This window comes from Lissotriton vulgaris, chromosome 1_1 (genome assembly GCF_964263255.1).
Source record: "Lissotriton vulgaris chromosome 1_1, aLisVul1.2, whole genome shotgun sequence".
NCBI lineage: Eukaryota > Metazoa > Chordata > Amphibia > Caudata > Salamandridae > Lissotriton > Lissotriton vulgaris.
Genome location: NC_141685.1, coordinates 29569547 through 29582345, shown reverse-complemented (window position 1 = coordinate 29582345; position 12799 = coordinate 29569547). Strand labels below are relative to the sequence as shown.

The 12799-nt window shown below is 46.7% G+C and overlaps 1 protein-coding gene across 2 annotated transcripts in view; it reads left to right on the top strand.

Moving 5' to 3' along the window:
- Positions 1–12799, top strand: part of LOC147737042 (uncharacterized) — a 448671-nt gene that overhangs the window by 13094 nt on the left and 422778 nt on the right. For both annotated transcript variants that reach the window (XR_015309291.1, XM_086960806.1), the window contains exons 2-3: positions 1666–1716; positions 2874–2992. The gene's annotated coding sequence lies outside the window, so the exon portion shown is untranslated. The remainder of the gene's footprint in view (positions 1–1665; positions 1717–2873; positions 2993–12799) is intronic.

Below are 12799 nucleotides of genomic sequence, written 5' to 3'. Positions count from 1 at the left end.
CGATTCTCCAGGGCTTCTGTGTGTGTCTGGAGATCGCTATGTTGAGCCTTGAGCCAGAGTATCTCCTGCTGTAGATGCTCCACCTCCTCTTCCCGGGCTTGCCCCTGATCCTCGATGGAGGCAATGCGGTCTCCAATGGCATCGACGTCCCACCTTATCATAAGGCGGGACGTTTATGCCGTTTTGGAACGTGTGGCCTCCATTGGTTATCTCCTTCATCTCCCCGCTATTTTCCTTTTCAGCGTCTGCAAGCGTCTGCAAGTCGCCTCGTAATGCACCGAATAGCGACTCTAAAAAGACGTGGGTAACTGGGGCTTCAGAGGTGTCTGCATCTTGGCTGATTTGTGTCATTGGGGAGAGCCTCCCTTCTCTGCTGCCGGTCATCGGGAGCTTGGTCAGTATCTTTTTTAGATTCTGATCCTTCTTGCTTCTCGCTGAGAACATGGCTCCTATATCTCTTACCACATCACCAGATCGGCCTGCCTTGTCGTGGGGGTCCCAGCCCCAGTGGGTGGCTGTCATCAGGTTGTCCTCCCGCTGAGCTCCACTATGCTGTTGCATGATGGTGAGGGCCAGAGGTATCACTCCCTTTCAGTCTCGTCCGCTCCTTGCTGCCTTCGACCGTCTGCTATTGCCCTGCTGGGCATCTGCTGCTTGTTCTCAATACTCTAAGCACTTTGCGCTCGAACCTGCCGTGAATCCCCCTGTAGGCCAGCAGCCCTATCTGAGCCTGGAGCACTAGATGTCTTCTTGGACCACTGCAGCTAATTCCTGCACTATGTGCTTGCAGGCCATGTCCTCCGGTTTCCTCTGACTTGGCAGTCCGCTCCAGAGAGACTAATCCATGCCCGGGCCCCTCATCCATTGGCACCTTGTGATTCTTACAGTGTTATAGTTCATATCTAATTCCCCTTATTGGATTTTGTCATTTTAGTGTCATTTTGTTCAATACATTTTACTTTCATTTTTCTATTTCGGTTTGGGTTTTTTATTGTTTAGCATTTTGACTTTTTTGGTTTCTTCATAAATATTTTACATATTACCTTAAGTTAAGCCTGCCTGTTCCGTGCTTACGTACCAGGGGGTTGATCTTAGGTTAATTCAATGGCTTTGAAAGTTCACTCTGACAACGGTTGTGATTGTTCCTCATCTACAACAAATAATAATTCAGTTTCTTACAGAACTATCTGAAATTATCTGCAAAACAGGCAGTTGATAACCTACCAGGGTTGAAACACCCTGTGGACAAACTGGAATATGGGACTAGTATTGTGTGGCAATAGAACCTCTAAAAATATTCAGCTTGCAGATGAACCAAGAATCACGCTTGAATGTCATACCTTTTTAAAACAAGGTAGTCAGGAAAGTGTGAGGAATATATTGCAGCTCTTTGCATTTTGACAGCCCCAAGCAAATTTGAGAACAGAGTGGATGTATGTAGCAGAGACGAGTCTGTTCACCCACTGTGAGTGGTGATATCCGCTTTGCTGATCTGCCTGAAGTTATGATGCTGCTGACAGTAGTGTGTCTGCTAAAAGCGATGGCGTGACTGGTGGAACAATAAAGCCAAATAAGAGATAGTTATCTTCCGACATCGCAGTCTTCGTGACTGAGACCAGTAACACTGAAGACTCTGAGACTCACAGCAGTAATTTCTCCTTTCAGGGTGTTATTGCTGCAGATGGAGTGAAGCCAAGAAGTAAGCACATTACTAAGGTACTAACAAAGTTTAATATTGTTCATTTGTATTAACTGTTTCTCTTTTGCAGCATTTGGAAATGCATTTTCTAGTTTTGTTGCTTTTTGGTTAGTTTTTTATTGTAGGCTTTTACCTTCGGTTTAAAGGGAAAGATGTTGTGGTGTGTGACCTTAATGCTGCAGTTGACATTTCATTACCATCATTTGCTTATCCTGGAAACTACATACATACATGATTTGCTGCTGTAGACAAATAATGCTCCTGTGTACTTCATGGTTTCTCTTTCAGCACTTCATAGTAAAACCTTTCAATTTTTGACTCGTACATTTGGCAGAAACATAACTTAGTACCATTAAAATAGTTGTGATGGAGAACATTCATGTGGGGTTAGGACTGGCTCGACCAGAGTGCTTGCTGACTTGGAGGAGCATGGAGTTGACCACCTTGCCTGGTCCGGTGTGGAACCAAGCCAGCGATGCTTTGCTGCAGGCTCGTTTGCCCTGATAGCTGGTCAACAGTTTGAAGAGGAGGAGGTGAAGAGCTGGCTAAGTGTGCCATGAGGCTGGCATTTCAGTACATCCCTGAGAAGTGAGTTTTGAGTCATGTAGTGTTCCTCTTATACCACACGCAATTCACCCTCTCCAAAGCCTCAAGAATTCCGGGGTGTGAAGGGCGGCTGATTCTGATTGGGTGCTTGATAGTTTTCCAGAAACTCATGTTCTTGATTGTTCATGTTTGTCAGTAGTTAATGAAACACGCCCAGGCGTTTTATCTCTTCAGTTGACACAAGCTGCAATATAAGTTTCGTTGTCGTTTCCAAAAAATATGAATGGCCAACGAGCCTCTGTCTGTCAAAGAATGGAAGGGCTGGGGAACTGTCATTCATCTCACTGCTAAGCAGAGCTGTGTCATGCTTCATCCTCCGTCAGGCCCTGATTTTGACCATCATCGCTTAGAACACTGGGACCTTAGAGACCATCCTTTTAATGAGAAAAACAAAACTACAAGTCCCATAATCAATAGTGGTGGAAGGTGTCACACATGACCTGGGACAACATCCGATTCATCACACCCAGTTCAATGTTTTAAGTATTTGACACAATATTGAATTTATAACCTTTGTTTTTATGGTCATGAGTCACCAGAATACTAAAAACGTGTGTTTTATTTTCAGGGTCAATTAAGTAATGGTCATTAGCTTGGAAGCTCTGCTAATTCTTCAGTATTTGTCATTGATCTCCACATGTGGCTAGTTTGGGTCTGCCCCTGCGTCGTTCCCGATAACTCGCACAGGTAAGGAGCTTGTAGCAGCAACATGATAACCCCATACTCGTCTGTAAGAAGTGCGCTCCGAGGCAGGTATCCGATCATTTTTGTGAAACAAGGAAGGACCAATATCTGCTATGTACATTTGTTAAAATAAAACCCAATCAAATCACAGTATACTGTTCCGGAGGTTTAGTCCCAGAGACATTATCTGTAACTGAACGCAGACACCCTAGGAAGCATGTGCTTTTAAGGCAAGTTGTGTTCACTCACCTGAAGGTGACATGCTTCATCATTGGGCTATACTCCTCACCAGGCCGGCGCTACAATGCCTGGCGGGCGCCACAAGAGGGCACTTTGTCGCAGATATTTTATTAAGTACGCCGGATGAGCATAGTAGGACAGAGGATGTTGTGTCATAAGATGTGAGATTAGTGAAAGTCTGAATATAAGATCAACTATCGAACAGTTGCTACAATATAGTTCATTTGATCTTCAAGGTCCATGTTGAGATTAAAAACAGTGGCAGAGAAATTGAGGAACTAATGGCCCCTATCACTGTGTGAAAGTATCGATCACCTATGGACCTGCTGGTAAGCTGGGGTCTATACTTCAGGTCAATCTTTTTCATGCCTTGTGTAGTCATGGAGCAATCTGTTGGCATTTCATCAGGACCAAATATGGGAAAATGGGTGAATGTGACCTAATCTTCCCCACAGCGTGAGGAGCTCTGTAGCTCAAATCCCTGCACCGTGCATAGGTGATAAGGTGCCTATTACCATCTTACTACCACAGGTGAGCGCTGTCTAACAGAGTGCACTAGATACGGTAACCCTCCTAAGGGTCAGGACATACTGACTTATCCAATAGCGAGGACGCCGCATCAGAGGGCAACTGGTTTGAAAAGCACATGCTTCCTAGGGTGCCTGCGTTCAGTTAGAGATAATGTCTGTGGGACTGAACCTCCAGAACAGTATACTGTGAGTTGATTTATATGAAGAATGTGTATACTGGACTGTCATTTTCCTCAGCATCTCTTGTGCTATGTAAAATAATACACAACAAACCGGGAGGGCAACAAATCTATCATACATTTAATGCAAAAATAGCAAAAGGCCAAGCAAACTAACAAGTGACAATTGTCTTTGCAATGGACGAGAGCATCCACCCTAAAGCAAGTTGGAGTATATAAAGCTAATGCTACACAATGTATTTTTATACACTTTTCTCCTAATACAAGTCAATTAAACATGAACACGTGATAGAAACAGTTACTGAAACGACAATAATGAGTAGGAGGCAGGATCATTCTGAATTTGCTTCAGGACGTCTGGTATTACCGCAATAGACGGAACACCATGTGTTTTTGTATAGATTGAAGCAAAGACTGTACCCCAAGTGTCACAGTCCTCCACATGTGGTGCGATCCCCATTGGTAAACATATTGTCAGAATCCTGTGTTTATCATTAGGTGTACTATCTGGGAATACTGCCTCTATTTGAGTGATCTTTTGAGCCAACCAAAATGGAATCTGTTCTCGTTTGGCTGGTAATTTACCAATTACTGACTGTATAGTCTGTGGTGTTACTTTGTTTGTGTTCCCCTGATGAGGGGTGTATTGGGGAACTCTTACTGTCTGTTGGACTGTTAGAGTCCTCATGACATATTGGACTAATTGTCTGTGTATTTTAATCAGTTCTTTCAGCTGGGCCAAAAGTTCATCACGTCCCATTTTTTCCCTGTCAGGATGGGGTGTGTAACCGGCTAATATTGGCCACGTTGCTCCTGGTCTGCCAAGTGGACCGAGCCTACTGATGTGATTACTGTGTTGTAGGGCGCCATTAAACCACAGCTCGTGCTGTTGGTAGGTTAGTGGAATTTATATTTTCTCATAGGGAGTATATTCCTCTGGAGTTTCACCTGGTTCATAGTAGTGGAACTCATTTGTTATAGTATCTGCTGCTGGGAATTTTATCCATGAATAGAATACCTCTGTCTGTCGATACTCATGTGCCTCTATTACAAACACACCTGTACCAAAACGTCCACATAGGATTCTTATCCTACTCAGTTCTGGCGGATATTACCCTCTTACCCACTCCAGACGTCTATGGAGTTTTACGGAAAAGGGGTCTGAGTGAAAAGTTACTCTAGCCTCTAACGTTAGATTATCGCCTTACCAAACCGTCGGGCGCCATGTAGTGTAGTTCCTATATTCCCAACAGGCATCTGCGCATTGGAATAATATAGACACCAGTGTAGACCTAGGACTGAAGTCGACTTGGTCTCTGCTGACTATATTAGACTTAATTGTGAATGCCAGCTAGCTCAGAGGTCACTAGAAACTTTCTCGAATGTACAAGAAGGTTTTACACTTCCTATTTAGACAAGAAGGGATTCGTTTCTGACAACCATACAACATGACAACTTTGCATCTCCATGAATGAGGAGGGAATCTCCAGAGTCGTGGAAAACAATAGAGGGATTATTTTACTCAGTCATTCGTGCATGCTTCGTTTCACCAGAAGTGTAGAGAAAGTAAGAGACGGGCGTTTTCAATAAAAGGTGTTATTTATTGAACAGTCTACTTTCTCACACATGAGAAGTGAATTGCTACAATCGCAATACTTGTCATAAAGTTAAGTGCGTACAGTACAAAGAGTATTATAAAATAATACTGTAAGTTTCTAAGCCATAAGATGCATTTAAGACGGTTAAAATATATACAATGATAAAATACTAAACATGCTCAACTGGTGCTTCTAAGTTACGCCTACCCCGGTGTACCTAACCTAAGCCTAGTACTGGGATGAAGTAAGTGAGAAGTACCTTAAGTTGAATCGTTTTGCTAAAAATTTAAAACCAAGAATTCTCTTAGAGTCTAATCAGCTCCGTACCTTGTTTAGAATGCGGGAGGGCTTGTATCTCTCTCTCTCAGAACTCGATCTCCCGGCAACCCGCAAGGGCGGCAGGGGAACACTGGAGCTGGATTTCTCGGCTGGAGAAAAGACAGCGTCTTTCTCAGTGCCTCGGACGGGAGGGTCGGCTTCCTTCAGGATTTTCAGACAGCAGGGCGTCGGGCGAGAAGTTAGTCAATCTGCTCCAAACCACAGTGTGTCTGACTAGGCAAACCTGGGCATATTTATACTAAAAAGGTGCCTGGTTTGACGTCAAGGGTGGACATATTAACGTCACTAGAAGCATGAAGTGCGTAACTCACTCCAAGGTCGGGTACAAATCAATACTGGAGGCACGGGTAATTTCCCCTGGGACTACAGTAGGCGGATTCTGTTTCAGAGCCTGTTGTACTTTTCTAGGGGCTTAGTGGCAGAGGAAACGCCATGTTAGGATTGCGTTGATCCATATTCGGGCATGATTCGGGAAATTAATACTAGTGTCCTAGATACTTCACAACACCTGATGAGTACAGGCCTCAGCAAGGCCAGTGAGTGCGAAAGGGTTCGCCCTTCTGTACGCAAAGTCCTCAGACTACACAAGAAATTGGCACGGAAACTGGAAATACAAAAACATAGTTTAATAAACCTTTAAAGGTGGTACTACAGCCCACACAACACTCTACAGTATTGTACAAGGTAGCACAAAGAACTCGAACATGCGGTCCCCTTTTATACACAAAGAAGGGGCTCATAAGTGGGCGGTTACAGCTCAAAAGCATGATTTACGACCATATATGGACATTTCTAAAACATGATCGATACATGGGTGGAGTTAACGGTTCATGAAGACCCCCGAATGCACATTCCAATCCCCTCTAAGCAGAAACAGATGTTACACGTACTGGGCATGCGCTAGGCAAGCTGGAACTATTCATAGCCAGTTGCTGGGCAAACTCCAGGGGTGACAGTCAGTGAGGTAGGACTTGCCTCGTGGCGAGCACCTGGCGAAGTGTAGCATGCAAGATGGGCACTAGAAAACAAAATGGAGTCCGGCCGTATTTTCAAGTATGATCGGGAAACTAGAATGAAGACACACTAGCATGTCTTCAGCGAATGCTTAACATTATCGCTGTTTTATTTACAACAGACAACCCTTTCAGCATTTGCTGAAGACATTCGATTTTCTAGGATAATCTAAATACTCATCGTTTATATCGATGCTCATCATCTCTGCTCTCTCTCTAGTTATAGTTTTCTTATGGGCAGCATCCGCAACAGCTTGTTTATTGGGTACACAAAGTGAGACACACAATGAGCATATCATAGGGCTACATTGAATGCATACACAGCAGGTGAACAATATGGCAACAATTATACATATTCCAGTGAGGACCTTCCAACCCCATGTAGAAATTAAGGTCCAGAACCACCCAGAGAAAGTCTAAGATCCATTTTCTTGATGTATATCAGCTGCAATTTTGTGCAATTTGTTAATGGCTTTATACACAGAAGGAGTATGATCAGGTATAAAAACGCAGCAGCTGCTTCCAATAATTCTACAAGCTCCCCCTCTGTCTGCTAACATGACGTCGAGAACCATCCGGTTCTGTAACGCAACAATCCTAGTAATTTGGAGCTCTTCAGTGAGGTTCCCAAGAGCCGCAGCAGTTTGATTAGTGACAGCTTCCACTACTCTTGTTAATCGTCGTATCTTTCTGCTATTCAACGCAGCTCCCACAAAGAAAAACAGTTCTAAATTGAAATCTATATATTGTTGCAGACTAGTGTCCGTCTGATCAACATCATCTATAGATAAAGTCCGTTTAAATCTGTTCACAGTTATATTGTTCAACAACTTCAAGTCTTTATGATATGATGCAGGTGCCAAAAATACAGGTGGCAATAAAAACGATACATAACATACTCCAGACCATCCGGCTGGTAATCGATAATAGCCCTTATTCCCACATACAAAATAGGTGTTATGTGAAGCAAGGAAAGTACTGTTATTCAGGCCATCAATGTTCAATACAATAATACAGTCACTAACACCTACAGGAATATGGCCTACACTCTGTACACAAAAATCAGCTTGTACTTGGGCCACTGAAATCACAAACTTCTCTTGTCCAACAGTGTCTCTAGTGTTCGTAAAGACATAAGGTGTTGATTCATTGTCCGGTCGATACTCTTCCCACCCCCATATAGTTCCGTTGGCCTGTGGATAGCCGTCTTTATCTTGATGACATTCCTTGTTCAGTTTGAAAATCAGTCGTCCTTGTAGGAAGGTGGATACCTGACTATGGTTGCCCCCAACTTTTTGCCTGGTGTTTTGTTGGTTTTCCGACTTAGTTGACCTGGGACCCTGCTATTCAGGGCCTCAGGCCTACTGCTCTCTCTCTAAAATGGATTCCATGTACCTTAGGTACATTTCCAATTGGTACTGGGCCACCTTATCAGACCCTGTAACTCAGGGCATAGGTGTACCCAGGGCCTACCAGGGGCTGAAGCATGTATTATGCCACCCCTGGATGGCCATCTAAATCTGACACAACTGGCTGCACGACAGCTGGGGCAAGGTGGTGTAATCACCCTTTGCTTTAGATATAGTATACCTATATCTAACCCTAAAAATGGACACACAGATTCCTATCAGTCACTACTATGGCAGGCCTTGACAATCCTGAAGGCAGAGTGCTTGGAATCGTGTGAGATGGAGCTCTGGCATGAGCTGAGCCCGTTTGCAGCTTGCGGAACCAAGTCCTAATAGCTGTTCCATGATAACGCATACCATATACTCTTAAGTGCATTATAATCCTCGCGGTTAAATGCTATCTTTGGTATTGCTTTATCAAAACATGTCGAGTAAGGTGTCATACGAATTGGAATACTAACCCCTCGCCAATTCTGGCGACGGGGTTAGCATTCCACCCTTCTAGAGGGACACATCATGTATGTAACTGTGAACCCCGGTTAAAGTTAACTCAAGCCTCAGCTCCACAAAATGGATGCTGCCACCACAGACACGAGTCTGACCTCCTGCTGCTGGGAGTCCTTCCAGCGAGGAGAGCTTGGACAAAGGGTTTCCTGTCAGGGGCGGTGCTAGCACCATCCCAGACAGGGTTTTGTGTATCCTGGGTAGGCAGGGCTTTACAGGAAGGTGACTTCAAGTGGCACCCCGGTGCTCACTACGCATCTGCCGGATAGAACCAGTTCCAGGGGCACACCAGCCCCTGGCCTGGGGAAAGTCCGGCATGGGAGAGGGGTGTAACCACCCCCCTTCCTGGTCCCACCCCTAGGGCAGGACCTAGTCGCGTACCCACCCCTTTCTTTAGGATAAAGGCAGGAGCGGGGACCCTTCCAAATTAGATCATCTTTGAATCAAGAAACTACTTTCTACGAAAGGAACTCTCGACTTCTTCTCAAGATTTCTTCCTTGTGACTAAGGAGTAGTCACCCTGCATCCGCAGGCACCATCTAAGAACTTTGCGGTTTGCTGCACGTCCTTCCTCAGGAATCCGACCGACCAGCACGACGAGACCCGGCTTCACTGGCACCTCTGACCTCTACCTACCTCTACAGCTAAGCTGAGAACCGTAGGTGCGACGAGACCTCGAGGGACCGGCCATCATCAGAACTGCACGACTTCGATCCAGCACGACCGCCGAGGGATCCTCTGGTGAATGCTTTGGGGTCCGAGAAGCCCCGACCCTGAGCAGCTCTAGCACCGAAGTCCAGCCCCCCAGCATCTCCACGATCTGCGTGGGGCCCTTCTGCTCTTTGCTGCTCACCGCGTTGTCTGGCTACTAACCCGCTGGCTTGTGGCCTTCCCGACGACGATCAACGACGACAACACTGCTGGTCTGGTTGCTCCAGACTGGCCCTTGCTCCCTTCCAAAAGAGGAGCACCCCGGACCCTCCTGGTCCACTCCAGACGCCATTATAGGTCCACCGCGTGGGCTTAAATTTGCCAAGACTTGTTGCCCCAATCCTGGGTCCAGCGACGTCGACAGCATCAACCATCGAGGGACAGCTCGCACCTCCATCCTGGTCGCCGACAACGCCTCCTGGTCCGTGAGACTGCAGAGCCCAGCGTCGCCACTCACCTGGTCGAGGTGACTTCGCCCGGTGCCATCCTGGTGCCCACACAATCACTGGCTAGTGATTAAGAACTTGATCCCCTCTGCTTTCAGGTGTCATCCATCTTCGATCCAGGCTTGGATCACTCGAACTATCTTCACTGGCCACCTGCCAGCAACTTCTTTCTTCAGGCTCCTGGTTCGTCAACGAGGATTCCCGACGTCTTTTCAGACCTATGCTGCTGCAGCCCCTGGGCTAGGTAACTTCGGCATTTCGGTGCCCCAGCATAGCCTCACTATCTAAGGGTCCAGATCCACTGTCGTTTTCGACCTACCTTATCGGGTTCGCCCGAGAACACTAACTTTGTCTTTACTAGCCTCCATAGACTTTGTCCCGCATCCCGCGTGAGAGTGCACACTCTGCACCCGAGTCCCCTAGGCCTCCTACTAGTAATCTGAAGGTTCAGTAACGTAGTCCTAGCGATTCCGAAGCCTATTCGTCCAGTACTTACCTGCTAGTAATTTCGCATTCCACTTCCATAGTATATGGTTTTCCGTGCCCCTCGGGCATTTGTGTAAATTGTGCAACTTAAAGTATTTTCGACACACTCCACCTCTTTTTGGTATAGTATATAGAGAGCCAGCTTCCTACACTGGGGGCGCAGCGGGAGGGTACACAACACACTCTACCTCTTTTTGGTATAGTATATAGAGAGCCAGCTTCCTACACTGGTGGTGCAGCGGTAGGGTACCTGGCACACTCTACCTCTTTTTGGTATAGAATATAGAGAGCCAGCTTCCGACACTGGTGGTGCAGCGGTAGGGTACACAGCACACTCTCCCTCCTTTTTGGTATAGTATATAGAGAGCCAGCTTCCTACACTGGTCGCAGCGGTAGGGGACACGACACACTCTACCTCTTTTTGGTATAGTATATAGAGAGCCAGCTTCCTACACTGGTAGCGCAGCGGTAGGGTACACGACACACTCTACCTCTTTTTGGTATAGTATATAGAGGGCCAGCTTCCTACACTGGTGGCGCAGCTGTAGGGTACACGACACACTCTACCTCTTTTTGGTATAGTATATAGAGAGCCAGCTTCCTACACTGGTGGCGCAGCGGTAGGGTACACGACACACTCTACCTCTTTTTGGTATAGTATATAGAGAGCCAGCTTCCTACACCGGTGGCGCAGCGGGAGGGTACACGGCACACTCTACCTCTTTTTGGTATAGTGTAAAGAGAGCCAGCTTCCTACACTGGTGGTGCAGCGGTAGGGTACACAGCACACTCTCCCTCCTTTTTGGTATAGTATATGGAGAGCCAGCTTCCTACACTGGTGGCGCAGCGGTAGGGTACACAGCACACTCTCCCTCCTTTTTGGTATAGTATATAGAGAGCCAGCTTCCTACACTGGTCGCAGCGGTAGGGTACACGACACACTCTACCTCTTTTTGGTATAGTATATAGAGAGCCAGCTTCCTACACTGGTGGCGCAGCTGTAGGGTACACGACACACTCTACCTCTTTTTGGTATAGTATATAGAGAGCCAGCTTCCTACACTGGTGGCGCAGCGGTAGGGTACACGACACACTCTACCTCTTTTTGGTATAGGTTATAGAGAGCCAGCTTCCTACACTGGTGGCGCAGCGGTAGGGTACACGACACACTCTACCTCTTTTTGGTATAGTATATAGAGAGCCGGCTTCCTACACTGGTGGCCCAGCGGGAGGGTACACGGCACACTCTACCTCTTTTTGGTATAGTGTATAGAGAGCCAGCTTCCTACACTGGTGGCGCAGCGGGAGGGTACACGACACACTCTACCTCTTTTTGGTATAGTATATAGAGAGCCAGCTTCCTACACTAGTGGCGCAGCGGTAGGGTGCACGACACACTCTACCTCTTTTTGGTATAGTATATAGAGAGCCAGCTTCCGACACTGGTGGCGCAGCGGGAGGGTACACGGCACACTCCCTCCTTTTTGGTATAGTATATAGAGAGCCAGCTTCCTACACTGGTCGCAGCGGGAGGGTACACAACACACTCTACCTCTTTTTGGTATAGTATATAGAGAGCCAGCTTCCTACACTGGTGGCGCAGCGGGAGGGTACACGACAAACTCTACCTCTTTTTGGTATAGTATATAGAGAGCCAGCTTCCTACACTGGTGGCGCAGCGGTAGGGTACACGACACACTCTACCTCTTTTTGGTATAGTATATAGAGAGCCGGCTTCCTACACTGGTGGCGCAGCGGGAGGGTACACGGCACACTCTACCTCTTTTTGGTATAGTGTATAGAGAGCCAGCTTCCTACACTGGTGGCGCAGCGGGAGGGTACACGACACACTCTACCTCTTTTTGGTATAGTATATAGAGAGCCAGCTTCCTACACTAGTGGCGCAGCGGTAGGGTACACGGCACGCACTACCTCTTTTTGGTATGGTATATAGAGAGCCGGCTTCCTACACTGGTGGCGCAGCGGGAGGGTACACGGCACACTCTACCTCTTTTTGGTATAGTATATAGAGAGCCAGCTTCCGACACTGGTGGCGCAGCGGGAGGGTACACGGCACACTCTCCCTCCTTTTTGGTATAGTATATAGAGAGCCAGTTTCCTACACTGGTCGCAGCGGGAGGGTACACAACACACTCTACCTCTTTTTGGTATAGTATATAGAGAGCCAGCTTCCTACACTGGCGGGTCAGTGGGAGGGTACACGACACACTTCACCTCTTTTTGGTATAGTATATAGAGAGCCAGCTTCCTACACTGGTGGCGCAGCGGGAGGGTACACGACACACTCTACCTCTTTTTGGTATAGTGTATAGAGAGCCAGCTTCCTACACTGGT